This window comes from Ambystoma mexicanum, chromosome 11, assembly GCF_040938575.1.
Source record: "Ambystoma mexicanum isolate Mex_15411 chromosome 11, UKY_AmexF1_1, whole genome shotgun sequence".
Lineage (NCBI taxonomy): Eukaryota > Metazoa > Chordata > Amphibia > Caudata > Ambystomatidae > Ambystoma > Ambystoma mexicanum.
The window spans coordinates 840,631,331-840,658,640 of NC_090934.1; the positions used below are offsets into that span (position 1 = coordinate 840,631,331).

General features: G+C 46.3%; 1 long non-coding RNA gene across 1 annotated transcript in view; it reads left to right on the forward strand.

Moving 5' to 3' along the window:
• Positions 1-26,827, forward strand: part of LOC138504782 (uncharacterized) — a 164,834-nt gene extending 138,007 nt beyond the window's left edge. Inside the window, exon 3 of the long non-coding RNA XR_011279966.1 lies at positions 26,665-26,827. This is a non-coding gene — a long non-coding RNA (uncharacterized lncRNA). The remainder of the gene's footprint in view (positions 1-26,664) is intronic.
• Positions 26,828-27,310: the final 483 nt, after the last annotated feature.

Genomic DNA, 27,310 nt, shown 5'->3' on the forward strand with positions numbered 1-27,310 from the left:
GGTCACAGTGACTGGAGAGTGGTTAGACAGGGTTCTGGGGAGGATCATTAGCTGTATAACTCTTAACCAGTTCGTTGGAGATCACCCATCTATCAATGCGGGAATAGGAGTCATGAACTGAGGAGTAAAAAGAGAACACGCGGGAGTCCGGATAGAAGAATCTCCACGCGTCCACCATGGCGAGACGGGGCAGGGATGATAGTGCAGCATAGGCTGCCCTAGAGAGTAGACGGGGCCTGGATCCAGATCTGTCCAGGGCCACATCGAAAATCATGTTGAAGTCACCCCCCCAAAGGATGGGAACCAGGGAGAAGCCTTCAAGGAGGGACGTGACCTGAACATAAAAATCCGGGTCATCTAGGTTAGGGCCGTAAATGTTCATCAGGACCACCTCCCTGTGTTGAAGCGTAGCATGGAGCAGTACATATCTGCCTTGAGGGTCTATTTGTGAGGAAATTAGAGAAAACTTGAGGCTTTTGTGAATAAGGGTCATGACCCCGCGGCTTTGGGTAGAGAAATCGGTAAAGAATCTATGGGGACCCCAGGTTTTGGCAAAACGCATACACTGTTCCGCGCGGGCATGTGTCTCTTGTAGAACAAAATCTTGGACCCATGGCACTCGGTCTGCAGCTGGAGCTGTCTCATCTTCTTATAATTTGCCAACCCACGGACATTCCAGCTCATGAAGGTCGGGTCCCTCTTGGTCACAGATACAGTGGTGATCGAAAAAGACAAGTGTCAGTACCCTACGGGCCAGTTTTGCGGCCCTGCAGCACCAAGTCCTGAGCACCACCTCGCGGCTCGCCTTCGCTGACAACGCCAACTTTTTAACAACAAAAACCCTGACATGACCCACCCCCACCCACACCCCCCCCCCAAACAGAGGGATGACAATCCCAACCCCCCTCAACCAAAACCAAACCAAGGGCATCAGCGCCTGGGGGCCTGAGGGCCGGACTAGCCGCCGTAGTCCGGGCTGCGGCAGATCCAATAAGACAAGGGGTGCCCACAGTGGACCTTAGCAAATAACTTGAACAGGGTTCTGGCACATGGTGATGTGGCACGCATTTGTAAAAAATGAACACAACAAGCAGATTCCGAAATAGAGGATCAAGTAACCCCGATGCAGGAAGGCGGCCTTGCCTGGCCCCTCCGCGTCGGGACAGAAGGATAATTGCAAAACCGTGAACAGAGGGGAGGGGTCAACCAGGGAAATGTTCGTCGATGAACCTGGAGGCCTCCTCCGGGATCGTGAAAAAAAACACCTGGTTGGCGTGTTCTATGCGGAGTTTGGCAGGGTAGAGCATAGCATATTTGACTGAGTGGTCCCGCAGCCTGCGCTTCACAGCCTGAAAAGTCTTGCGTTCGCGTTGGACAGCCGTGGAGAAGTCCGGATAAAGATGAATCCTTGCACCATCCAGTAGTAGCTCCCCTTTTAGCCTAGCTGCCCTGAGGAGGGCATCCCGGTCACGGAAGTTCAGCACCCGGGCTATGATGGGCCGAGGTGGAGCACCAGGTCTGGGCTTAGCTGTCAGGGCTCTGTGTGCCCGCTCAATGGAGAGGAGAGCTTGGGAGAATCCAGGAGCGAGACCGATGTGCGCTCGACAAAGTCCTCCATCGGTTCATGCACTTCGTTCTCGGGAACCCCGATAATGTGGAGGTTGTTACGCCTCGATCGAGATTCCAAGTCCTCGTTCTTCTTCTCTACCTCAAGGACTCGGTTGGAGAGAGCGGTGACCTCGGAGCGCAGGGCTCCCAGTGCATCCTCTGCGGAACTGTCAGGATTAGTCAGGCGAGTACAAAGGCAGCGAATATGGCAAGGGAAATGTGCACTAAATCACACAGTGAATAGCTTCGAATTAAACTACGTGCACACAGGAACAACGACTCATGTATACTAGAACCCAGGAGTGCAAATAGAGTGTGACAACAAAACCAATATATGAAAAGGGATGTGGGGTAAGCACCTGACCGCGAGGAAAGTCGGCAAGCGCCTTACCCCCAATTGCTGTTACAGGTACTGGCAGCGCTAAACCCACGTGGAGGGCAAGCAATGACAGGATCTGTGAACTAACACTGTTGATGGTATTAAATAAGGGAACTAAAGAACTGTACTCACGAGGACGAGATAAACCTCTTGAATGTCAGCTAGCCCACGAATCCTGTTGATGAAACTGGGACCCAGAAAGGCTAGAACAGCAATGGGAGGAAAACTAAATACCTAAGTTGGAATAGTGATTACAAATTAGTGAGGAAAACATAAGCATTCACCCAGGAGCTAGCTACAACCGCACACCACACCTAATAATCAAATGGGAAATAAATGCAGAAGTGCAATGGAAAACATGGAATGGATCCCAATAGAAAGTAAGGATCAGGAGCAGGGAAAAAACGAAATAACCAATGCAAACTTCTCCCTACCCCTCCAAGGAAAAGACAGGAATCTAATCTAAGAGGAAGGCTAAGGCATACGGGTTTACAGCAGCAAAGGACAGAGTCAAAGAAATATAGAACACAGACAAACTGGGCTGCAACTAAAAGGGGAAAGCACTGAGAAATGCTGCCTGCAAACAGGGGAAGACAAAAAGGGAATCAAGGGAGCAGAAATCAATTAGCGCATGAATCCGAGATTCAGGGCGGAGGAACAAGAAAACAGGAACTAGGAACTAGGTACAAAGGCAAGGAACAAGGAACAAGGGACTAGTCACAACAGGAACACTGCAAACGATGACCAGCGCTGGACTGAAGTAAGACTGAGGCTTTTAAAGCTGCTTAACGAGCACACGCCTCAGGTGTGCTGATTGCTGCACCTGCAGCCACAGCTGTTGCCTATCCTCCACCCAACCTTGTCCTGCAAGGGTGGAGGTGGAGCAGTGGGCCAGGCATTCTGGGAAGCATAGTCATTTGGTTAAAGAAGCATGCTGGCTGCCAAAAACCTGGAATGGATCCGGAAGGGAAGTAGCTTGGAAAATAGGGATTTAGCGCTCCCAATTCATCACAGCACTGTAGCATAAGTTTCGGAGGAAAGGTCCAGTAGGGAATAAACCCCAAATCATGCCCCCAAGTGGTGGGAACGGGAGCGAAGGGAGCGAGTCGTGACAGTATACCCCCTCCTACGGCCGTCTTCGGGTGCCCGACACCCGCACGAGACATCTTCTTTCCATGATGGGAGTGCTTTTTCTTTGGAGGTGGCACTGATGGAAATGGTGGCCTGTGGGCAAAGGCAGATGGACTTCCATAATAGGAGTGCTTTGTCTTTGGAGGTGGTACTGATGGAAACAGTGGCTTCTGGTGAGGAAGAGACTCATGGTTCGAAGAAAGGCATGAAGGACTTGCAGGACCTGAAGCAGAATTGGAAGGTCCAGGAAGCTCAGTCACTGGGAGTGGACCCTTATAAGTCTTTGAGGAGGGAGGCAGGCTGGTGCAACATGCCTTAGACAATGGTAGAAGCCCTGTTAGCCTTTCTGCCGAGAGTGGACATGCGGGAGGTGAGGAAATTGCTGGCTTCAGGAAAGGTTTATGTTCAGCCATTAGAGAAGGTGGCGGCTGAGGTAGAGGTTCAGATTTTCTTCTGTCATCCATCTGGGAAAAGGCTTGTGGTTGAAAGTGACTAAGGTTTGACTGCACATGTTCTACACCTTGGAGACCTGGAAGTCCAATGGGTTGTACAAGGCTGGTACTCCTGGTGACAGTCGTGTAGCCACTTTGTTGCACGTGGGATACAACAGCAGGGACGTTTGGCATACTGATGGGAGTGATAGACGCAGTACTTGGTATTTCAGGCACACTTGCAGAAGGAGCAATAACAGACACATTTTGAACTGCAGCAGTCATTCCCTTCCTTTGGCTACTAGCACCCAACTGGTGCTTCTTGGCGGAATTCTGTTGCACAAGTCCTGTAGGTAATACGCCGGTCTGCACCACCCCCTGTGCACACCCAGGTGAGTGGTTCTGACTCACCACTTGGTCCAGCTTGATGACTCTGAAGCGGGAGCTGGCAAAAGTCTCAAACTCTGATGCTGCATCTTTAGGAGGCTCTGATGCTAAAGTGAAGCAGTTGGGAGAATCGTCTTGTGGAAAAGGCAGGCATTCTGGTGCTCCTCCTGAAGCAAAAGAAAGGCAAGCTAGACGTTCATCGACAGTAAATGGTTGGGATTCAGGAGGAATCGCTGGAGCAGAAGAAAATACAGCAGGATCTGATGGTGTAGACAGGTATACCTCTGATATTGGCAGCGAGGCTAAGCAGGATACAGGCGTCTCATGAACTGAAGGCAAATACTCAGTATACTCCGGGACTGAAGACATGCAGTTTTGATGGACTACCGTAGGCTCTAAAGCTGAAGGATGATCTGCAGGATGAGTCACTGTAGCTGAAGACAGGCAGGCCAGGGGAAACCTTGAGGCTGAAGGCATGCAAGCTGAAGCAATCTCGGTTGCTGGATACAAACATGTCCAGGTCTTTGGGACTGGCTCTTGAGTAAATGGCAGACATGGCAGCGGTTCATTGGTTGAAGACACGTGTGCCAAAGATGACTGCAGGGCTGTGGATTGGATCATAGAAGAGTCAATGGTTGTAGGAGGACAGACAGAAGTCTCAGAAGTTGACAGACACATTGGTGGCTCAGGAATGGAGGGCACCTTTAGGGCAGTAGACTCCTTGGCACCAGTAACCAAAGACTGAGCTGTACCCTTGCAGTCCCTTTCTTTAGTGGGTGACACAGAGTCTCTTTCTTTGTAGAAGTCAAAATCAACCAGTGGAATCACCATAGTAAAGTCTCTGTTAATCAGGATTTCGTCAATTGTCCATTCCTCTGTTTTAGCTTCTGAAAGAGGCAGATTATCAATCAACAGTTCAGGAATCGCCTGCCGGTTTTTTGGTTCTGTATACTGTGGAATGAGTCCATCAGAACATGAAATTTGTACTGTCTCTGACTGTTCGTATTGATCAGAATTGGCAGAAGGAAGAGTGAACCCAGAGGTAACATTGTTTTCCACATCAGCTTTAACATCTACTTCAGTCTCAGCAGCTGTATCAAGAGCAGGGCCTAAGCCTACTGTAGTGACTGAATCTGTGTATGCCACCATTGTGGATTGTGTTTGGAAATCAGAAGCTTGTATGTGTGCTAGCTCAGAATTATGACAAACTGCTACACAGGAAATTTTAGGTAAAGGAGTGGCTTGTAATCTTCAGCTAACTGCAATCCCTGACAAACAGCAGAACAATTGTTAGAAACTGTGCCCAGATTAAGCGCTGTGCTAGACGAAAGACCTTCACTCCCAATAGATCTAACATATTGACAAATATCATGGTTTACCAAAGTCTCTGCACTCAGGGGCTGAACAGTGTTCACTTCCTCAACATCAACAGATAAAGTCTGAGGTGTATTCAGTAAAGAGTGCAAGTTTTTATTCTCCTCTTGTAAAGAAATGAATTCTTGTCTTAACTCCTCAAGCGTAGCTCTTAGCATGCCCTGCATTAACTGTACATCACTATCAGTAGGCACAGGGGGAGGCATAGTGGCATCAAGGCTGGATCCTGCACTAGCAATCTGGATGTGCACCGATTGTACATTGTCCTCTACTGCTTGCAGGTTCTGCGATTTATAGTTTCTCTTACCAACTTGGTCTGTGTTTCCCTTAAGCAAACTATTGACATTAGACCTCTTGGCATTAGGGACTACAGTATGTACCTGTGCAAAGGAGTATGCTTTAGACTGAGGGTAGAAAACAGAAGTTATGCAAGGAACCCCTCCATTCTTTATGTTTGTATCATGAAACTGTTCTATCTGAGGTGAAGCACAACTGGAATCATGGGGTTCAACAACAGAGGTACTCTTGTATAATAAGTCTAACAGTGTGTTGTTTTCTGTAGCTAAGGCTTGCACTGACATAGAATCGGGATCAAAACAAAAGATAGAACTAGGATCAGGCAATGTAGGATGTGCCATCCTATGGGAAAAATACTTTGCACGTAAATGCCCATTCGTGACAAGGAGTTCATTTAAGTCAGGACTAGTGATTTGATTGTCACAGGTAAATGTAGGGGAAGCTTTCTGTACAAACTTGTTAGAGGCCTTGCTGCCTTTCTTTCTTAAACTTGCCATATTCAATGGGAATTTTGGGCTGGTCATTCTGTCAGGATTAGTCAGGCGAGTACAAAGGCAGCGAATATGGCAAGGGAAATGTGCACTAAATCACACAGTGAATAGCTTTGAATTAAACTACGTGCACACAGGAACAACGACTCTTGTATGCTAGAACCCAGGAGTGCAAATAGAGTGTGACAACAAAACCAATATATGAAAAGGGATGTGGGGTAAGCACCTGACCGCGAGGAAAGTCGGCAAGCGCCTTACCCCCAATTGCTGTTACAGGTACTGACAGCGCTAAACCCACGTGGAGGGCAAGCAATGACAGGATCTGTGAACTAACACTGTTGATGGTATTAAATAAGGGAACTAAAGAACTGTACTCACGAGGACGAGATAAACCTCTTGAATGTCAGCTAGCCCACGAATCCTGTTGATGAAACTGGGACCCAGAAAGGCTAGAACAGCAATGGGAGGAAAACTAAATACCTAAGTTGGAATAGTGATTACAAATTAGTGAGGAAAACATAAGCATTCACACATGAGCTAGGTACAACCGCACACCACACCTAATAATCAAATGGGAAATAAATGCAGAAGTGCAATGGAAAACATGGAATGGATCCCAATAGAAAGTAAGGATCAGGAGCAGGGAAAAAACGAAATAACCAATGCAAACTTCTCCCTACCCCTCCAAGGAAAAGACAGGAAGCTAATCTAAGAGGAAGGCTAAGGCATACGGGTTTACAGCAGCAAAGGACAGAGTCAAAGAAATATAGAACACAGACAAACTGGGCTGCATCTAAAAGGGGAAAGCACTGAGAAATGCTGCCTGCAAACAGGGGAAGACAAAAAGGGAATCAAGGGAGCAGAAATCAATTAGCGCACGAATCCGAGATTCAGGGCGGAGGAACAAGAAAACAGGAACTAGGAACTAGGTACAAAGGCAAGGAACAAGGAACAAGGGACTAGTCACAACAGGAACACTGCAAACGATGACCAGCGCTGGACTGAAGTAAGACTGAGGCTTTTAAAGCTGCTTAACGAGCACACGCCTCAGGTGTGCTGATTGCTGCACCTGCAGCCACAGCTGTTGCCTATCCTCCACCCAACCTTGTCCTGCAAGGGTGGAGGTGGAGCAGTGGGCCAGGCATTCTGGGAAGCATAGTCATTTGGTTAAAGAAGCATGCTGGCTGCCAAAAACCTGGAATGGATCCGGAAGGGAAGTAGCTTGGAAAATAGGGATTTAGCGCTCCCAATTCATCACAGCACTGTAGCATAAGGTTCGGAGGAAAGGTCCAGTAGGGAATAAACCCCAAATCATGCCCCCAAGTGGTGGGAACGGGAGCGAAGGGAGCGAGTTGTGACAGGAACCGCACCGTCTCGACTTCTGACACCCGGCTGTCAGTCCGCTCGATGTGGGCCTTAATGGAGGATATAGTACCGTTCATGTCATCCAGTTCTGAGTGGAGTGTGGTGCGGTGAAGCCCTCGCGAATTAAGTCCATCATATTTTGGGTACTGCGTCGGGTGGAGGTGCAGCTGGGGTCTGCTCAACGGTCTCCTCTGATGATCTCGACGCAGCCTTAGCAAACATGTTGATGGAGCTCTGTTTCCTCGCCCCTCCCTTGGTCATCCTGGCGATGTTGGAGGTCGAGTGAGGAGAAGGGGGGAGCCCAGGCCCTGTACCACTTGAGGCAAAGTGCAAAGTGTGGCACGAGACAGGGAGTAATGCAGGGGGAGCCGTGGCTGTGAATCCGTGTAGATGTGATGTTGCGGCCACCAGCGCAGGCCACGAGGTCTCAGCCAGCCCATGGAGGCGCGGGAAGAAACCAGAGGAGACCTCGGGGGTAGTAGATCCCAGGGTTGGGGGTGATGACGCCCAGCAAACAATGTGAGAGCCCGGATCCAGATATGGGTGATCTAGTGCGATGAATGATGGGAGGGCGCCTCCCAGCGCAATGCCCACAGGGTAGACAGGCCGCAGTCTCGAGCACAGTGAAGGAAGATAGGGCAGGCAGCCGGTGAGCTGAGGGTCCTGGGCGATGTAGTGACGGCAAGATCACCGCGGCCCCCTCCGACCACAGGAGACCCCCAAGGGAGGAGACACCCGCAGCCCGCGATGACCAGTGGAGTGGGGGGATGAGAGAGACTCTGGGGGGGCAACAGGACAAATGCAGGCCGGGGAGGCGCCAGGTCCGGGGCAACACCAACCGCTAATGGGCCCAGAGGCCGGGGGCGCTGCGGGGCCAGATTCCTCAGGACCAGTAGTGCTCTGACATCTAAAAGGTGAAAGCAAAGTAGCCCAACGAATGAAGTAAGGGGAGGCACAATCTGTCCAGTTAAAGCAGATTCCACACCAGGACCCACTACTGCTCCCCTACACCCACCAAGTACTTTTAAAGCTGGACTACCTGGGTGTCCCGTAGCTGCCCAGCTGTGTCAGAGAAGATAGTTTGCCGGCTGTTTATCCAGACCACTTGAAGTATTGTTTGTACCGCCACGTCTGGTGGGTCCTCGATCCCACAAATACACAGCAGTCCGGGTAATCCGCAGCCCTGTGTATGGAGGGGGCGAGGCAATGCTGCTGCCCAGGAAAAGTCCACGTACCTGGTGGCCACAAGGATCCGGTGCACCGCGTATGTCTCCTGGGTGCCGGAGTCCCGCTGTTGGCAGGGGGGGGGCCCGGCGAGGTCCAGCAAGCGAAGGAAGGGGCCCGGGCAGCTCCGATGCAGGGCGGGCGTCCCCCCCGAGTGTGCCCCGGGTCGCGGCCGCTCGAGCCGGCAGTGCACGGGCTCAGGACGCACCGTGCCCGCCTCCAATCGCACCACCAGACAGGGGGGAGGCGGACTGCCACCCGGCAGCGCGCACCCACCGAGGCGAGGGCACAACACCAGCCCTCGGGCGAGCCCGTCCGCTCCGCCAGAGGATGAGTTTTGGCGCGAGAGCACCGCAGTCAGGTGGGGGGATGGTGCGGCGGCGTCCAGGAATCACGCTCCGGAGCTCCGATTTCTGACGGGATTCGATCCGCAGGGTCCCTGGGGTATCTGCCCCAGAAACGCATAAGCCGGGATCGGCTATCAGGCGTTTAAGAGCGCCGATTCAGGATCTCGTGATCTGCCGGCTCCGGAGCTTGAGCCTCAGGCGGCCATCTTGTTCGGCGCTCAACAGCGCCCCTCACTATCATTGTTGATGAAACAATGTGTTTATTTTTACTGAACATTTCTAAAGGTTTCCTTTCAGATGGAACCTGAATTAACAGACAGAGGCATATGTTCAGTACACTTCTTGCTCCTTGACCTCTTAACTCCTTTTCTATAGTATGTACTTCAACACATGTGCATGAATTAAATGTGATTCGGGTCTGATGGGTTTCCATCATAAGTTGTACTTTTGAGACAGGCATAATTGAAGGGATTTTTCTGCTCATCTGTTGACATCTTACTACATATTAAATGTAGAAGAGGAACTCCGAGCTAACTAGCAAGTTTTAACATAGCTGTTGATTGCTCACTGCTCACAAGTACTTGCACAATCTAAACTGGAGAGGAACTACATGGTGATCAAACCTAGTAGTCAGTCGCTCAAATAGATTGCAGAAAGACTACATTTCATCCAACTAGGTCTCTCTGTACCTCTATAATTTAGGTTTTCTCCTGGCTATCTCCTCCCTCCACATGCGTTAGCAGATCCATAGAGCACCAAAGAGAAACATTTTGTAGATCGTAACCTTAATGTTTTTATGAATTAAATTCTACTGTTTTCCTAATTTTTAAGGGGAATTTAATTTTTCACATGCACGTTTATGCATATGAAGTCTTACCTGTTTGTGAATTGACAAGAGTAAGCTGATTTACCATTGCTTTTATATGACGACTTCCACATTATATGGTGTTTACGCTGTGTAGTAGTGACAATTGTACATACTAGCATGTCAGATAAAATGCATCTCAGAATCGGAGACTGTTATGTTTGTGAATGTTGTTGTCTTTGGACCTTGTTTTCTCATTCTTTATACACTAATCTGAATTCTTGTTTATGCTGCTACTGTGAGCTACCCAATCCCTCATGTGCTATATATGTTTTGTTACAAAGAGCATCCTCTTTCAGAAATGTGTGTCCTAACATAGCAGTCAAAAGGTATTCATTGGACAAATGAATTCAACAAACCTCACTGTACTCTGGGGCATGTGCAAAGCTTATCTGCAAGGAACTGTGACTCAGCTCGCCAGAGGCAGATGAATAACACTCAGGCTCAGATATTAGACAACATTAAAGAGCTAGAAGCAAAGCAAAGAGGACACCCATTAAAGAAAACTGAAGGAGAATTTAAACACACAAAGTTACAGAATTGATGTCAGGAGTAAAAGAACAAACACACATATCTTGTGATATGTGGCAAGATCAGATGTTTAGACAAATCCACATGAAATGTTTCACCCAACTCAGAATAAGACAGTCAAAGCAATGTTGAGGAGCAGCCAGCTAACTCAGAAAAAACGGATTTATACCTAGAACAGATCTTACCTGGTTTAAAGATGAAGGGATTGAAGCAATTAAGAAGCTTGCTAACTGCAAAACAGCTGTATCAGACCAGCCTTAGAGGTTTATAAGCAGTTAAGACAGAACATAAGCCACAGGCTGTGTAGACTTCTCAATGTAATTGTGAACAAAGGTCAGACCCCCATCTCATAGGCTATGTTCACGATTGTCAAATGTGGTTAAAAAAAGAGGATGCAACTAAGTTCAGTTCACATTGACCAATCGCCATAGGGAACTATGCTAATACGATCTTCTATACATTTCTTCCCGAGAGGGTACACAAATGGCAACCAAACATTTGTGAAGATTGAAGAGATTTTTGTTAATAATAAAAATAATAATAATATTTAGAGCCCATAATGCACAGGATAAAATATTAGGCCTATTTTTAGTGATATATCATGCTACATCACAGGGCTCCCACTGGGTGCAATAAACTTCAATTCAGAAAAAACATTTTACGATGTCAGGTAGGAATATCTATGGAACAGCATGAATCCTATGAAAATTTGCAATAGCTTTCTGTATGCCAGAATCTAACAGGCTGCCTCTGCATTAATAACGTAATAGGACAATCATTTGCAGTCTACCGGGGTACCCACCAGCAGTATCCCTTGTCCTCCACTCATGTTTGCAATATACTTGGAACCAATTGTGAGAACACTGATAGTCAAGAAATATTTAGGCATATATCCTCAACAAAAACTGCCAAAACAGATCATGTGCTGATGAACTCATAATCTAAACCTAAAACCAAAATGATTCCATTACTCAGTTATTCACAGACAGTGCAGAGTTTGAAGGATTTTGAGATGTAATGTTAATAAAGAAAACGCAGAAGTAGTAATGTGCAATACTAAAACAGACTGTTGCATTTACTTAAGAATTGTAGTTCTATAACTTGGGCCATATGTCCAAATAAATGTAGATGAGACGTAAAAGAAAAATGATGTTTTATGCTTAAAGACAATAGTCACCTTGCTCAAATAGAACATGCTCTTCCACATTTCTTTAGTAGGCAGGGTAAACTAGACAAAAATGATAATACTTCTAAAAGTCCTATACATTGTCTAACCCCACAATTTTTTTCAAGTCTCACATAAAAGGCTATTATTTTGGGTAGTCACATATTGGGCCTCATTGCAGGTCGGGCGGTCCGGAAATAACAGTGGCGGTAAACCCGCCGCCACTGTTAATTCCGGACCGCCCGATCCCGACTCCTGCAGGCGGGAGGTGATGATCCCGCCAGGTCTGACCTGGCGGGTTTACCACCGCCCGCCTGCAGGTGGACGTGGAAACACCAGCACCATCACGAGATGGTGCCGGTGTTTCCACTTCCCCATTCCCATTGAGTCCTGTGGGACTCAATGGGAATGGGGATTTACCGAATTCCGCCTCCGGAATTCTCGGGACACCAGGGTCGTGATGCCCTGGTATTTCCGGAAGTCACGGAGGCGGAATGGTAATACGAGTCCAGCGGTAACCAGGTGGTTTTACCGCCTCGATTACTGCCGGACTCGTAATGAGGCCCATTGTCTTTTCTTAGTACAATCCTGATTTCTCTAAGTCCCTAAGGAGCCAGAATACCCTATAGAGCTTTATAAAGTCAAGTTCCAATACCAGTGTAATACCTACTGAGATACCGAAACACCATAGTTCCACCCTATTTGGAGAAACACACAATTTCTGCCAGCATTTCATGTGTCAGACCAACAGAGATAACAAACGGCTGAAATAGTGCAACTTTATCAACTTTATGATCACTGTGACAGCTTCCTACAAAGGGCTGAGCTCTAAAAGGGCTGCAGGTTGTAGAACTGATATGTTTGAGCATTCCTAACTAAGAAATTATTTATACTAAAAAAATCATGTCCAAACTAAAATAGAAAATACTGAAATATATCAGTTTGCAATGCATATAGTTTCACCTATATATGCTACCCAACAAGCTCTCAGTTTTAAAAATCTGAATTCTGTAATGACAACTTTGGAGAAAGAAGGGGAGAAAATTGATGACACATTGAGGACCAACCCTTGGATATTTGCTTGACGCAGCATATGCTTGATGAAATCTACTTCGTCAACGCTCATACACACTTTGGAGAGAACACCAGAACAATTAAATGCATGTATCCAGGCTACATAAGAGCTTGTCCTCGGTGAATTTAAGGCAGGAGTCATGGTTCATATATTCCGTTCCTATCCTAGTTCTTAGAGATCATCTGCAGATATTGTAATCCACACGAAAAGTATCTTTCAAGTCTCACTTGAACTGGAGAAAAGGTTGCTCATAATTATGAAATTATTCAAAATTAGTGCTATCAAAAACTGAAAAGGACGGTATTGAGCAATGCCTTGTATAGCACCCTAAATAATAGATAGAAACTGGCTTAAAGGACTTTTAGTCAAATACTTCAAAGTGGATTTCAGAAAGAAGGAATGCAGGCCAGTGTGACGTAAGCACTGTTACTCAAGCACGAACCGGTGCCAAAATCTATTATGGAATAACATTTTAAATTCCTTCTCTGGCGGGAATCCATCACACTCACACTTTTTTCTTGCTTTTACATGGTTTTTAATAAATAAGGAATATTTCTTACACTAATGTATTCTTTACCTTGGGGTTTGCAATGTTTTGCTTTGTTTAATTCCTCTTGTGAATGTGTTAACTAAAGCATTTATGTTTTTTCATTTTGACTAACATAAGGTTAATAATTACTCACACTGATACTTAAACTCCACCTTCTTTGGCTTGTTCTACATGCAGCAGCCTCTATTTCTTTTTCACTTTGTGGGATTTTTTTGACTAAAACAGATAATAGTTTGTTACACTTTCTGTCCCATTTAGCATGGTTTTCACATCTAAAGCCTAGTTCTCTGCTGCAACTTTGACAATAACACACTAACTGCTAAAAATGCATTGTATTTAATTTTGGGCTATTATAATCTAGGTATACTAGTGGACTAAACGATAATGGTAACGGCAGACAGAAACAAGATGAAAATGAGTGGCATACACAGTCAGCTACCCTTGTTCTTTCTTTATCCAAGAATAAGCATCTATTTCCCATTCAAAGGGAATGCAAAAGGGGAAATGGCTGCAGCCTCTCAAAGAAATGAGCACCCAATATAAAACGAAAAACAGTCATGTTTAGTTTAGTTTATAAGCAGGTTTTAATACTGTTCTTACACTCTTTTTGATCTATAGCTTTCATAGTCAAACAAGGAATCTAGTAATTCATCATCTTGTCTTTCTCTTATGTGATGAATCAGAGATGATTCACCCAGAAGACCTGGCTTGAGACCCCTCTTGTGGCCAGGGTAAGGCAGATGCTTCCTTATCCTGACCTGGGGGGTTTTGGGATGGTCTGCGGGAGGATCACATGGTCAAGACGTATGGGAGAACTGCTTTAATAACGTTCCCCGGGATCCAATAAATCTAATGGCTTATTGTAAAATTGAAATTAAGGAAAAGGGTTACTTAAACATTGGGGACTTCAATTCCCATAATGCTAAAAGTACTTTGACAAAGAAGAGGGATGCAGAGGCCCTAGATTACAAGTTGCAGGCTAATAGGGTTAATGATCCACACCTGAGGGACACTGGGAGGCATAAAAGGCACCCTCAGGTGCATGCCATGGTGAAGAGTAGCAGTGGAAGGTGGAGTGGTTGCATGGGCTCCACTTTGCAGCTGCAGCTAGAGGAGAGTAGACACGCCGAAATTGCCGTGGCTTGCAGTACAGATGCCAGTTCTGAGTGGGTCTCTTCCTTCAAAGACCTGAGGTGCAGAGATCGTGCAGCCGGAAACGTTAATTGTACAGGCTTTCCGCCTCAAGATTGTGGTTGCAGGGGACATGCAGCAGGAAGTGTTTGTTTTCCAAGCTTCCTCCTTGAAGATCGTGGTTGCATAGGTAGCGCAGCGGAAAGCGTACAATTAAGAAGTCGTCCCCCCAACCTGGCAGGCTCTGGTGGCAGGCGAGCACCAGAGAGCCTTTGGAGCATGTAACACTCCTGTTTTGCTCAGCGCGGGCTCATGGAATACCAAGCAAGACTGCTTTCCACATCGCTAGGAGCAGCAGAAGCTGCAAACCCAAAAGCAGCGAGGCGAGCGTACACGCACAGCCAACCCGGTGAGTTTGCTTGTGTGTTTTGACCCCAGAGCGCTCTATAACCGTCCACTGGCCCGAAACAGGTCCTTTGAATATAAAACATATGGAAAAGAAGTAAAGTGGCAGAAACATGTCAAACTGATGATGAACAGAAAGATAATTATATTGCATACCAAACGAATATAAAGTGGAGAAAGTGTCAATATAAGAGTGCGGCAAGCAGACCAGCAGATATCATTGCGAGTTTAAAGGTCAGAACAATTACCAACAATACAAGGGGGCAATATTGCTAGAAACAAACAGAACCAACCATTGTCATAGCCAAGAGGTAACTCTAAAGAAACAAGTTGTTTGTAAACCCTATTGTCAGAGGAAGAGAGAGGCAATAGAGGGAACTGACGTAAATAAGCATTGCCTGATTCAAAGAAGGGCAGAAGTGATTAAAAGCCATTGTCAGCACTTGGTTAATGCAAGAGGGGAAGCCAAGAGTGGCAGGAAGGCTGCCCTTCTGACAAAAGGTGTTCAGGAGGAGAGGGGTATAACCTGCTTTGCATGTGGCAATCAAGAGTGTGGGACAAACAGCATCAATGTGTCTCATGTTTTCCCTAAAGAGGTAGTCCAAATTGTTGTTGATTCAATTATAAGACTTTTTGAGTTGCATGAAGATAAAACTAAACGGCAAGAATGCATGTAGTCATAGTAGTTTTGCTAGTCCTGGCAGGGGAGTACCCCCGAACAATGGACCTTCTAGTATGGGCCTGGCAGGTGAGTGGACCAGACAAAAGTCACTGAAGTACTGTGGTGTTGTTAAAAGTGTTGAAAAAGTGGCAAGTCCAGAAAAGCACATTGGGAGTCGTCGTGGAAACATCCTGACAAAGCAACATTACTGATGCAAGTAGGTTATGAACTATTTCAGAATCATCCTGACAGAAGCCTTTTTGTTGTTCTTGATGAACCATGGAAACATCCTTATTCTTTGAAGAAAAGTTGTGTAGAACGCTCTGCTTGAAGTGGAGAGACCAAAGAGTAGCTGAATATTTTGAGCTGTTGGTTAAACTCAAGTGGAGAGACCAAAGAAGTGCTGAACATGTTGAACTATTGGTTAACTTCAGTGGAGAGACTTATTGGAACTATATTTGAAATGTGTTGCAAAACGGGATTCCTTTTTTCTTTTGAATTTTCGGTTGAAATACTGAGTGAATCTGGGGAAGGGAGACTCACCCAGGTTACAAGGAGAAACACTTATGTGTTCTTGAATATAACTGCTAATATTGTTGTACCTAAATGGCCATATGTTCCTCACTGAGTTTGTTGTATGTACAAGTGTGAGGGACAGAATCCTTTTGTTTGAGTGTTTTCTTTAGTTTATTCTAGGCTGGGAAATCCTTGTCAGGGTAGAGATAGTAAGGTCTTTATCAAACCCTTTTTGAGTTTAATAGGATGACATATTTTGAAAAACCTTCACAAAGTTGTATGCCTCACATTTGTGACCCCTCACACTTACCACTCTGGGACATGCACCTATTTTATTTTCCTACCACTACCCCGAGGCATGGATGAACATTTGCCCATATTCTCACTGGAAATGGTTGACCCCATGATTGTTGGGAAACCTTCTAGGTAGCACCATAATGCTTTTATGTTTATCTCATCTTTTCTACTGTAGAGAAGCATACCAGAATCATCCTGAATCCTATCTCCGTTTCCTTTTACCCCTTACTGACCTGCCCTTTTCTCCATATTCTCATATTACTGTCCTCTTAGCCCTGTTCCCCATTCCTAATCCTCGCTTAAAATATCTTTCACCTCTCCTAGATCTACACCTCTCTAGCCATCAAATCTCTGAACCTCTCTTCATAGCCTCATTTCTTTCTCCACTTACAACTTCTAGTCCTGTACGTTTGTCAGTATGCTCATATCAATGTTCCTTCTTCCTCAAGCCCTTTATTCTGTCCATAGCCTCATTCCATTTTCCTCACGCTGCTCAAATGCCTCTACCCCTCTCCATACTCTCTCCATATTCTACACCTTACCCTCCCAAAACTGTTACACAATCTGTTGTAGCTTCTGTGATACTAAAAGCTTACATATGCATCTAACACACTACCATTGTGTCCTTAAAGATGGTTGCCTGAGCAATGCCTGAAGTTACATATAACATCCAACCATCACAATTCATTCTTCTTTGATACAGATGTGGGCATCTCCCAGTTAAACTCTGGATGGACAAATTGGCATAATACAGAACAGCTCAGTACTAGGCTTCCACGCAAAGTCTCCCAATTTCTTATTGGATTTTAGATTGTGCCCAGATCATCGTAATAAATCAAAGGTTGGGTCTAACAAATTTGAAGAATTTTTGCCCAGGGATATGAAACATTTGATCCGGCACACACAATTGTGCGACCAGCCAGTCGCTACTGTCACTTGCTCTAACCTGTTTAATATTGAAATACAACATATTAACAACGTTTTTGATTCTGGATGGACTTTACTGTCTTCCTTTCAGAATCTAAGCTGTAATTGAAGCTTGCTTTTTGAAAAGTTCACGCTCAGCATACTGGACTACAAAATTGAAAAGATCAATTGGCCCTAGTACGTTGTGAAGCAAAAGCACCTGACTTATCAGAAGTCAGATTTATGTACTCTCCTAGCCTGTTAGTCAATCTTGCATTCACCTGAGCATTCGCTGCTAACTGATCATTCATGACATCATCCAATCAGGAAACATCCATCTACTGTTCCTCGCCAAACACTGGCTAACAGATGACTGCACTCCATTCGCACACTCCTCCACAAAATAATCCAACACACCAATCTCAACCAGTAGGGTAGGGTAGAGGAGTAGCTCTTGTTCACAAGGACAACATCCCAGGAATCCTCCCTAACTACTCCCCACCAGGATAATAAACTCTCCTAAAATGCTCAGCTTCTCCACACACTACACTCACCATCCTATCACTATAATTATCCAATGTTACAACTCAAAATATGCAATCTCCCTCTCATGGCCAGATTCCCATGCCCATCCACAAAATGCAAAGACAATCTGAAACTATGTAGCCCTTCATCACTCTACTTATGATTGATCAAATCAAGGAAGATCCCACAACAATTCAAAACTGCACATGGGAAGCCACTGTTCTTGTACCCTATGGCCATTTCAAGATGCACCCCTTGCAGAATCCTGCTCCAATAGGTCTCTGTCCACACTGGCAAACCGAAGCTGCTCTAATCTCAAATTGGGATGACCTAAATCAGGAAACAGACAACAAAGGAACAATGATTCTAACCTTCCTTTTCCTACATGCAGCCTTTAGTATAGACATTCACCAAACACCCAACTCTAGGACACGCAACCTCAATGGCTACCTCCAATATATCAACCACTGGATGTCCAGGGACCATCTCCATGTGGACTGAAATCAAAATTCTGATGTCTGAAAACCTGGCACCCGCTTCACAAAAAACAATCACCAAAAGCAAAGTTTGCAAGTGTAGCATCAAGCCTTATTACTTTTCCTGCAAGACTTGTTTGTAGTTCTTTTTGTTCCAGAAAGTATGTTGTCCTTCAATAATTGGTCCTCAATCCTTTTCCTGTGCTTCTCGTATTCCTTTCTCTGTCTTATGTGGGTCCCAGACCACATCACAATCCACTTTAGCCACAGCAGTATGGCTTTCCATGACACAATCCCCCCTGCACACTGCTCTCATCACCCATACATCAGCATTATCCCTACCATCAGAACCACACAGCCCCATCACCTTTGCATCTCACCTGCACACCCACTACCCAACACTCAAACACCCCCAGTGAGCAAGGGGTCTGGAATACCCTGGGTAACTGAGGGTAAACCCCAAAGTGTTACAACATTAGAAGAGCCCCTCTACTGAGCATGAAAACATCCAAATAACCTGTTCCAACGGAAGGTGTCCACTCAGGACGGTCTGCAACCATGTTTTTGCCCACTGTACCTTTCACAGAAAAGAGATATATCCATTTGCTTATCATTCAGGTCCCACCGACCCAGGGTAAACCAAACGTGAACCCCTTGCTCACTGTGCTTAGAGAAGCACAGCTCCACCTCACTGATGAGTCCCAACAAGGCTGAAACACGTGTCTGTGGTTGCTGTTGGTGCTCATGTTCAGAGGAGAATTACCTAGCGTTTCGGTGCTGGACTGCCCAAGTGGCTGGGACCAGACTGTATTTTTTTTATGAACTCTTTATATTGATTTATAGAGAATAAAGTATATGCGTACAGGGCAATATACATAACAGTGTAGAAAACAAAACAAGACAAGGTTGCATTGCAGAACTCTGTGGTGTCACATCTAAGAAATAACAACGAGAGGTGAAAGGCTCAGGTGGGAAGGATTTAAAGTTCAGCCCCATCAAGCGTGTGTATTGGCCAGCCAAGAACTTTTGGATGCCAGCACTCCATTTCCCCCATCCCTTCAAGAATATTCCCGGGCAGCCCCTGGCATTATATAGGGAAGCACATCGGTCCATTTCGTTTGTCCACCGACTCAGTCCCTCTGATGCCCCCCATGTGGAGGCTATAAGTCTCTTTGCTAGTCCCATTGGGACCAGACCGTTAAGCAAACTGATATTTGTCCTCTGTGAAAGGTACAATGAGCTAAAACATGGTCTAAAACATGGTTGTAGATTCTCCCAAGTGGGCACCCTCCCACGGAACATGTTATTTGGCCGTTCTCGGTAGAGGGGTTCCCAGACCTTTTTGTAGGTTTTTGCTTTATACTTTCTTTGGCATTTGTAAGGGTGCAGAAGTATGTGTCTGACAGAGAGGTGGCATATATGTTGGCAAAGATATTTATTAAAGATAAAGCAAAGGAAAAAACCCATATGGCCCTATTTCTAAGATGGGTTTCCCTACCTCAACAAAAAAGACTAAGGACTCTGTCAGAATGTCCGAAAACGTAAAATGTCCACCGTCCTGTGTCTAAACCTATTTCTGTCCCTTACATACACATTTCACTGAAGAAAACTTGGGCTCTCTTGATCCAGGAGGAGGCCTCTCTTGTTCTGGACTCCATCTGAAATGTTCAATTCTTTTTTTTTTTCTCCAAACTTTATTTATTCATTCCCAATCACAGTGTACAATTACATTTAACAACAGTGTTACTCATGTGATTACCTCAGTCACATTTGCATTTAGTCTATCTGGCATCGTCTCACATGACTACTGTGATTATGAGTTTTATTTAATGCCGTCCAAACATTTAACTATAACATTTTCAACTATTCCATCGCCCCCTCCCCACACCTCCCTAGCCCCAACAGGTGTGGTTCGGTTCAGTCTGATAGTCTTATTTACCGGGGTGTGGATTCTCATCCGGCATGCTCTATGGGTTTGGTTTCCTACCCTCTGCTTCCTTTGTTCAGCAGACCTGTACACTCCTCATTATTGCTGACCCATAGTACTGCTTCTCTTTATTTTACATACTCATGGAAGGGACTGCTTACCATCAGAAACTTCTGATATTTCCCATCCTTCAAGGCCCCTACTTTCTCCATGGCCATTACTCCCCACATTTTGACCCACCAGCACTTTATTTGGGGGCCATTCACCCTTTTCCACCCTTGAACTTGGGTCATTCTTGCTGCCATTAACAGATGCATTATGAGGGTGGCATTGTTACCGGTTACTGCATAAACTCCTTCCACTACTATCCCCAGCAATACTACCTTTGGTGTGTTTGGCAATTGTGTTCCTGTAATCTCCTTTAAATGCCCTAGAACCTCTTCCAGTAGATGGTGGCCTTGGGACACATATGATACAAGTCACCCTTCCCTCCAAATTGTCTCCAGCGCTGAGGGGGGTAGTTAGCATTCATTCTGTGTAGCCTATTGGGAGTCAGGTACCATCGGTAACATATTTTGTATGCTATCTATTTAATGGCTGTGCTCTTAGATGTATAGTGCACTCTCCTCCAGATTTGCCCCCATTTGTCCCCATTCCTCCTCTGTGATAGGTTCTACGAGATCTTTTCCCCAATTATCCTTGTATGCGAGCATATCCTCTATTTGTGCTTTATCCAGCAGCCTATACAGCCCCGCGAAAGCTCTTGCTGTCATGCCCCACTGCAGTGTCCGTTCTGTCTCCAACACCTTTCCAGCTGTCCCCCTTGGTTTTTGCTTCTCCTTTGGCTCCCGCAGGGGTGCTCTTGGGTTTGGCCCCTGGCATCTGGTGGCTGGGAGTGCAAATTCGCTCACCCTCCTTGCCACTCTGAGAGTGGGGAGGCCAACTCAAGATTTTGCTGCGTAGCTGTTTGACAGCCTATTGTGTTATCTGTTAGCTTGTATGTGGTGTCTTCCCTTAGTCTCCATGTCTGCTTCACTACCACCACTCATGGGTACTTGTCGTAGTGTTCCCAGGTCGCCGCTGTCCCCAGCACCCCAGGTTTTGCTCTGTTGCTTCCCCTCTATCACCATGCGTTGTTCAGGTATATGTGGTCCTCACGCTCTGACGTGCTCCTGCATGGTGCTCTACTCCCTGGGCGCACTGTTCTCACTTGTCCCTTTATGTATGGTTATCTCACTTCACACAATCTCAACTTGTAGGTGGATGCCGTTTACCCCAATTTTTTCCTGTGTTCTGCTTGTTCTGGAGCCTCTTAGCGTGGGTTATATCACCCAAGTATTGTCCCTTGTTGTGGGTTTTCCCCAGCCTGCCGTTGTCCTCACTGCTCCGTTGCATATTGCATACCATGACCCGTGCTGGGCTTCCCCTCTCCCTGCGTGCCTTGCTTGCTTGCCTCAGCGGTGTCCACCTGACCTCTGTGTTTGGGTGGGTGGATTAGCTGCTGCGTTTTTAACGGTGCCGGGCTTCTCCCTTTTCCTTGCTTCTCTGCTTCTTTGATGTGCCCTCCTCAATCATTTTATGCTTTATGCATATGCCTGGCCAGGCGCCCGTTAATGTTCACTTGCTGTTTCCTCCAACCTGTGTGTTCGGATCATCCCTTTTTCAGCCCTGCCGCGCACTTTCTTCCTTCCTTCCTTGGGCTGGGCTCCGTTGTCGCTTTCACTTTGCTTGCCTCTCTCATCGTCAGTGCGGCACCGTCAGTACACCTCTCTGGTTAGCTTTTGTTCAGCCTCCTGTCGCTCCATGTGGGCTGGGACCTTCTGTCTCCCCCTTTGCACTTGTTGCTGCACCGTTCCAGGTCCCCGCTCTGGCTGGCGCTTCTTATGCAGCTGCAGGATTGTCTGGGGTCTGCCTCATTGTCGGCGGTGCCCCTCACTTCCCGTCTCCTCTCCTCTCTGCTACTTGCTGATGGGTTGATGCTGCCTTCCTTCACTTGCTTTCTTTCCTGGGTTTTCAAGTGTGGCCAGCCATGCCGCTTCCACTGTATTATGGCTCCTCTCTACAGGCTGTTGCCGGAGACGCGTAGCAGCCGGGTTTTGTAGCGCAGTCTCTGCTGCCGTGCGGTCCACCTTCTCTGTAGGTCCTGGGGGTCGGGAGAATGTGCTCTCTCCACACTTTGCGGTTGCTGATGTCTCCTTATTTATCCTGCCGGGACAGAGCACAGTAATGTGCACCCTCACAGATCGGTGGCCATCTTGTAATGAAATGTTCAATTCTTAATGTTCTATTTCTGACAAGAAAGCTGCCACGACCACACACCCCATAGCACACACACAAATACCCCGGATGGTGGGTGCTATGGGACCATGCAGAGGAATGACTCATTTGTGTCCCTTCAGGACACACAGACCAAGGGGGCCCGGCTGGACTTTGTCCTGGTGCCTCTGGCACCAGACTCATGTGGGGAAATGACATTGGGTTGCAGTAATTACATTGGACCACTTATTTTCCAGGCCTCTTACTTGCAAAGTGCTGGGTGTAGTCTTCTTGGCTCAGCTTCACGTGCCAGTGACTAGGTGTGGCTGGCCGTGGCAGACAGAACAGGCTAATGGCTGTGGCCAAGGGAGGCCCGCTATATAAGCCGCTTCATCCTCGGAGCCAGTGCTTAACGTTAAGTTGCATTCAAAAGCAAAACGTGACGCTTACTGACGCATGAACCTGCAGAGAAATACTCACCCAGGAATCCGACGCTCCGCTCTGCCATCTCTCCATGGCAGTCTTCTTAGACGGGTCTGGCCGCTGCAAAAAAAGAAGACAAGACAAGGTTAGCACATCTCAACAACTGGAAAGCTGCGCCACATTTAAGAGCATGCACGCAACTCTACAATACAACATACCTGTTACCTGCAACCACGCAGAGCCAGTTCTTCATCGCTCCGGTTACAGCATCTGTGTTCAGCTGCTCCAAAGCCCCGCTTCCATCACCTACACAGGGGAAAGAGCAAAAGAAAAGGATTAAAGAAGGTACAGACAATAACACACAGAACGGACACGTGTTGAGGAACGAAACAAACGAAAGGTAACGGAAGACGAACAATATAAAAGACAAGCAAGGAAAGGATGAAAACCAACACGCAAAGGAAGACAGACAAGAATAAGAACACTACTTACCAAAACAATACAAAAGCCAAGCAAGGAAAGGCTGAAAACCAACATGCAAAAGAAGACAGACAAGATTAAGAACACTGCTTATCAAAATAACTGGGTAGTTGCAGCTGGACTGGACTACCGCCCTCAAAGGATCAGTGAAGGAACTCAGTCCTTGGCAATTAAGTGCCCCTGCCAGAGGTCGCTGGATGGAGTGCCCACAGACTTTACTAAAAGGTGCGTGACCCTGAGAAGCTCCTACTGCAGTCACTGGTGCCCAAGGCAAGCACACTCCCAGGACGCATTTCACCGCTGGGAGGGCTACAACCTTCCCCCAACGCCCCCGCAGAGACAAGGTAAGCTTAACAAAAACACAATTTCCAAGTATCAGAGGGGGGAGTACCTTCCCCTCTTCTTCCTTAACTTCACAAATGTCTTATCAAGTCTGTCACTGTACTGCCAGACTTGATTTGTAAGTCCTCTTGTTTGAGACAGTTCTAGTTCCAGAAAAATACCACACATCAAATCTGGTACACTATGCTGTCAGACCTGATTGTGGTTCTCCTTCTCTTCACCTGAAGTTGTGTTTCACCAAAAGCAGTCACCTAAAGCAAAGTTTTCAAGTGTAGAAATCATGCCTGGTTCACTATCTTGCCAGACTTGATTGTAGCTCTTTTTGTTCCCGAAAGTATGCTGTCCTTCAATAATGGGTTCTTTACCCTTTTCCTGTGATTCTCATATGCCATTTCTCTCTTGTTTGTGTCCCAAACCCCTCTGGGATATCTTGGGGTCTCCCAGACCTGCTCTGTATCTTTTCTCTCCTTCATGTGGGTCTTGACCCCTTTATAATTTCTCAGGGCTTCCCCGACTTGCTGTGGGTCTCAGCACTTGTTCGCATGCACTTTAACCTGCGATGGCTCCTTGACCCTTCTGTACTGTTCTTGTGGGGCTTCCCCAGTCTCAATGGGTCCCAGACTCTTCTCTCAGGTTTGCTGTATATCATAGTCAGGCCTGGTTCACTAACCTGCCAGGCACTGTTTCTCATATCTCAGCTTTGTAAATTTCCCCCAGTACTGGGATGAAGGAGAAGGGGTTCCTCGACTTTTGCCAACTGCCATCTTCGTTCCCCGTAATCCCTGCCATGCGCTACGGTAACCCAGGTACTTTTCATGGCGTTACTGGCTGGTTCGGGTGACTTTGCGGGACAGCCTCTGCTTAGTGTCAGCTTCCACACACCCTCCTACACTCTCAGCGTTTCCTCGCCATGTTCACCAGGTCTGGTCCCTCTCGGCTCGCGTCTCTTGTTCTGACTGCGTGGTCCTGTTCCTGGTTGCTCTCGGACCTCCGATTCTCCAGCCAGGATAGATCTGAACAGTATGCATTTTCAGCGAGGATCCGGAGGCGTCCCCTGTTCTAAGCCTCCAGTCAGCTCTCGGTTCCTCCAGGGAGGATCTGCCTTACCATACAGTCCTTCTTCCCTTTTTATGAATAAGTTTGGCTTTGAATGACATATTGCATTTGAGCACAGGTCGGAGGGAGAAGGAATGTGAGCAGGAAGACACAGCTTGTGGTTATTGTTTGGATTATTACCAACCCATTGGCTAAATATGGCCATGCTAATCCCTTTGGCCATCCCCGCCCACTACCTGCTCAAAACACACCTTCTTGGGATCTCTTTGAGCTAGCTCTATCATCATCATCATCATCAATACGTTTATTCGGAAACAAATTTCCATAAACAGCAATACAAGATAAAATACAATACAAAATACATGAGATAAAAAGAAATACATTAGATAAAGTGCATGTGTGAATGGCGATTAATATCCTCCAAGGGAATGCCTGAATAGTCATTAAATTGTCAATATTCAGTCAGATTTTGAGAGATGATTTTATTTCTTCTGTGCCAGGCCTTTCTCAAATAGTCCACCGAGCCCCATGCCACTGGCAACGTGGCAGCTGAGAGTAAATAGCAAATGGCTGGTCTGGCTTGAGACAATCCAGCTGACCTCAGTAGTGGCAAAAGTGTTTTCCTCCTTAAGTCCATATATGTTGGACAAAACAACACGAAGTGCAAAAGGTCCTCCACGGGGTACTGACAGCAAGGACAAGCCTGAGGTTGAGCATGTTGAGACCAGTTTTTTGTACAGGCCCCCAGCCATAAACGGTCAAATCGTGCTCTTGTAAGTGCCCAACGGTCATAGCTCTATCACTCACTAACATAAAACTCTTTGTTGCGTTGAGTTTGCCAATGTTAGTGCTAAGCAATAGTCTGAGAGTTAATAGCTTGATTGCAGCTGTAAATGAGCTCATGGGGTAATGAAAATGCCCTGACAAAGCATGCCCTTAGCCACTTTATTTATCATTAATATGTGTGTCCTCAGGTCTGTTCCTGCACTGAAGTCCTGTTCAACACAAACATTGGCAGAGCCAAATGTTTTAGCTTGTGTATACATATTAGATGCACATTTGGAAGTTATTCACACATTTGCCATCTGCTGCCATCTTATTGCCAAGTAGCACCATTTTGCCATCGCTGGAAAATCCGTATCCTATCCACACACAAAAGCGAGCATTCTTTGTTTTTTATTCTCCTTGAAAATAATCCTTTTTTACTGCAATTAGAACTCACTATCTTATTCCCACTCTAGAAAACACACTTTTAAATACAAGGTAGTGCATATTAATACATGTATGATATGATGTGATAGGTTATTTATAACGTGCTTAATGCCCAAGGGTTTCTAAGATCGGACCTGGGGATCGAACCTGAGGTTCTCCGTGTTGACTTGCTTCCAAGGCGAGCACATTTTCCCTTAACTATCCTCCCGAGACTAGATGCTAGATTGTTCCATGTTTTTGCTCCTCTGGTCTTTATTGCACAGGTGTTTCTGCACAGTAAATACTGTGGTGCTCACACCCTCGTTACCCATCCCTCAGTCATGCCCCAACCCACTTCTTTGAAAGGTGCTTCCTGGCTTCACCCCCTTCTACATGCTCCCACGAAGGTGGATTCCTTCTGACACATCCTAATACTAACCATCACTGTTACACTTACCTGAGTCTCCCGGCATGTCACCACGTGCTGTGCATCTGCTCTGATTCTAGTGTGTTCCCCGACACCTGAAGCGACCAAGAAGCCCCAGTTTACCCACGCCGCTTTTCTGTCACTGTGAGGACCCAAGATGCAAAGATGTTGTGGTAAAGACCCACCCTGCAAAGGAGATGCAGGAAAGACTCACCATCATATAGATGCACTGTGTAGTACACATGAGTGGTCTATCCTTCTGCCGTTTGCACCCACCCATCTTCTTACTAATGTTGTTAGAAGGGAGGTTATTTGTAGAAGTGCAATGGCCTCTTGTGGAAGGCAGTGTTGGCTCTCAGAAGAGTCCACCATGAGATTTTCAAGTCAAAGGAATGGTCATGCTGTTTTCTCTATTGTCTTTCTAGATAGAGGTGAAAGCACTCAAGGAGAAGGTACAGAAGACTATGAAAAAATTCAAGCAACATTTTCAAGCCTGCATGATTATGACAATCCCATCTTGAGGGATTCCATTACACTCCCTAACTCTGACCTCAATCATCCCCCCATCAAATCCCCAGTGAAGAACAATTCAGGCAAGTATGGTGCATTGAGAAAAGGCTTATTTTCAATAACCTGTGCTGTGATCCCACAGAATTCTGTCCTTTCCAAAGAGGTTTCCCTTACAACCGTGAACAATGTTAAACGTGTTTGATGTTTTATCAAGGATGCAAACTACTATTGGCTCCAACCTTATGAGGAAGATGGTAATTGTGTCCACATACTGTGTGTGTGTGTAAGAGTGAGTGAGTAACTGCACCTAACCAGCAGTCCATTTCTGCTGCAGACTCTTGAGCAGGCTGCTGGGTGGACTATTGGAATACCCAGGTTTTAAGTTGCTTTCCAAAGAGACAAATTCATTTGCTCTATTTCGTTACAGGTGAGTTTCGCAAATGGTGTCTCCCTGATGAGGAGACTTGACACAGTGCTCTTAGCACACATACCACCCATGTGTGCATTCAGGGTCACCTAGGGTGCATTAGGAATCCAGAGGAGAGGCCACAGTAATAGCTA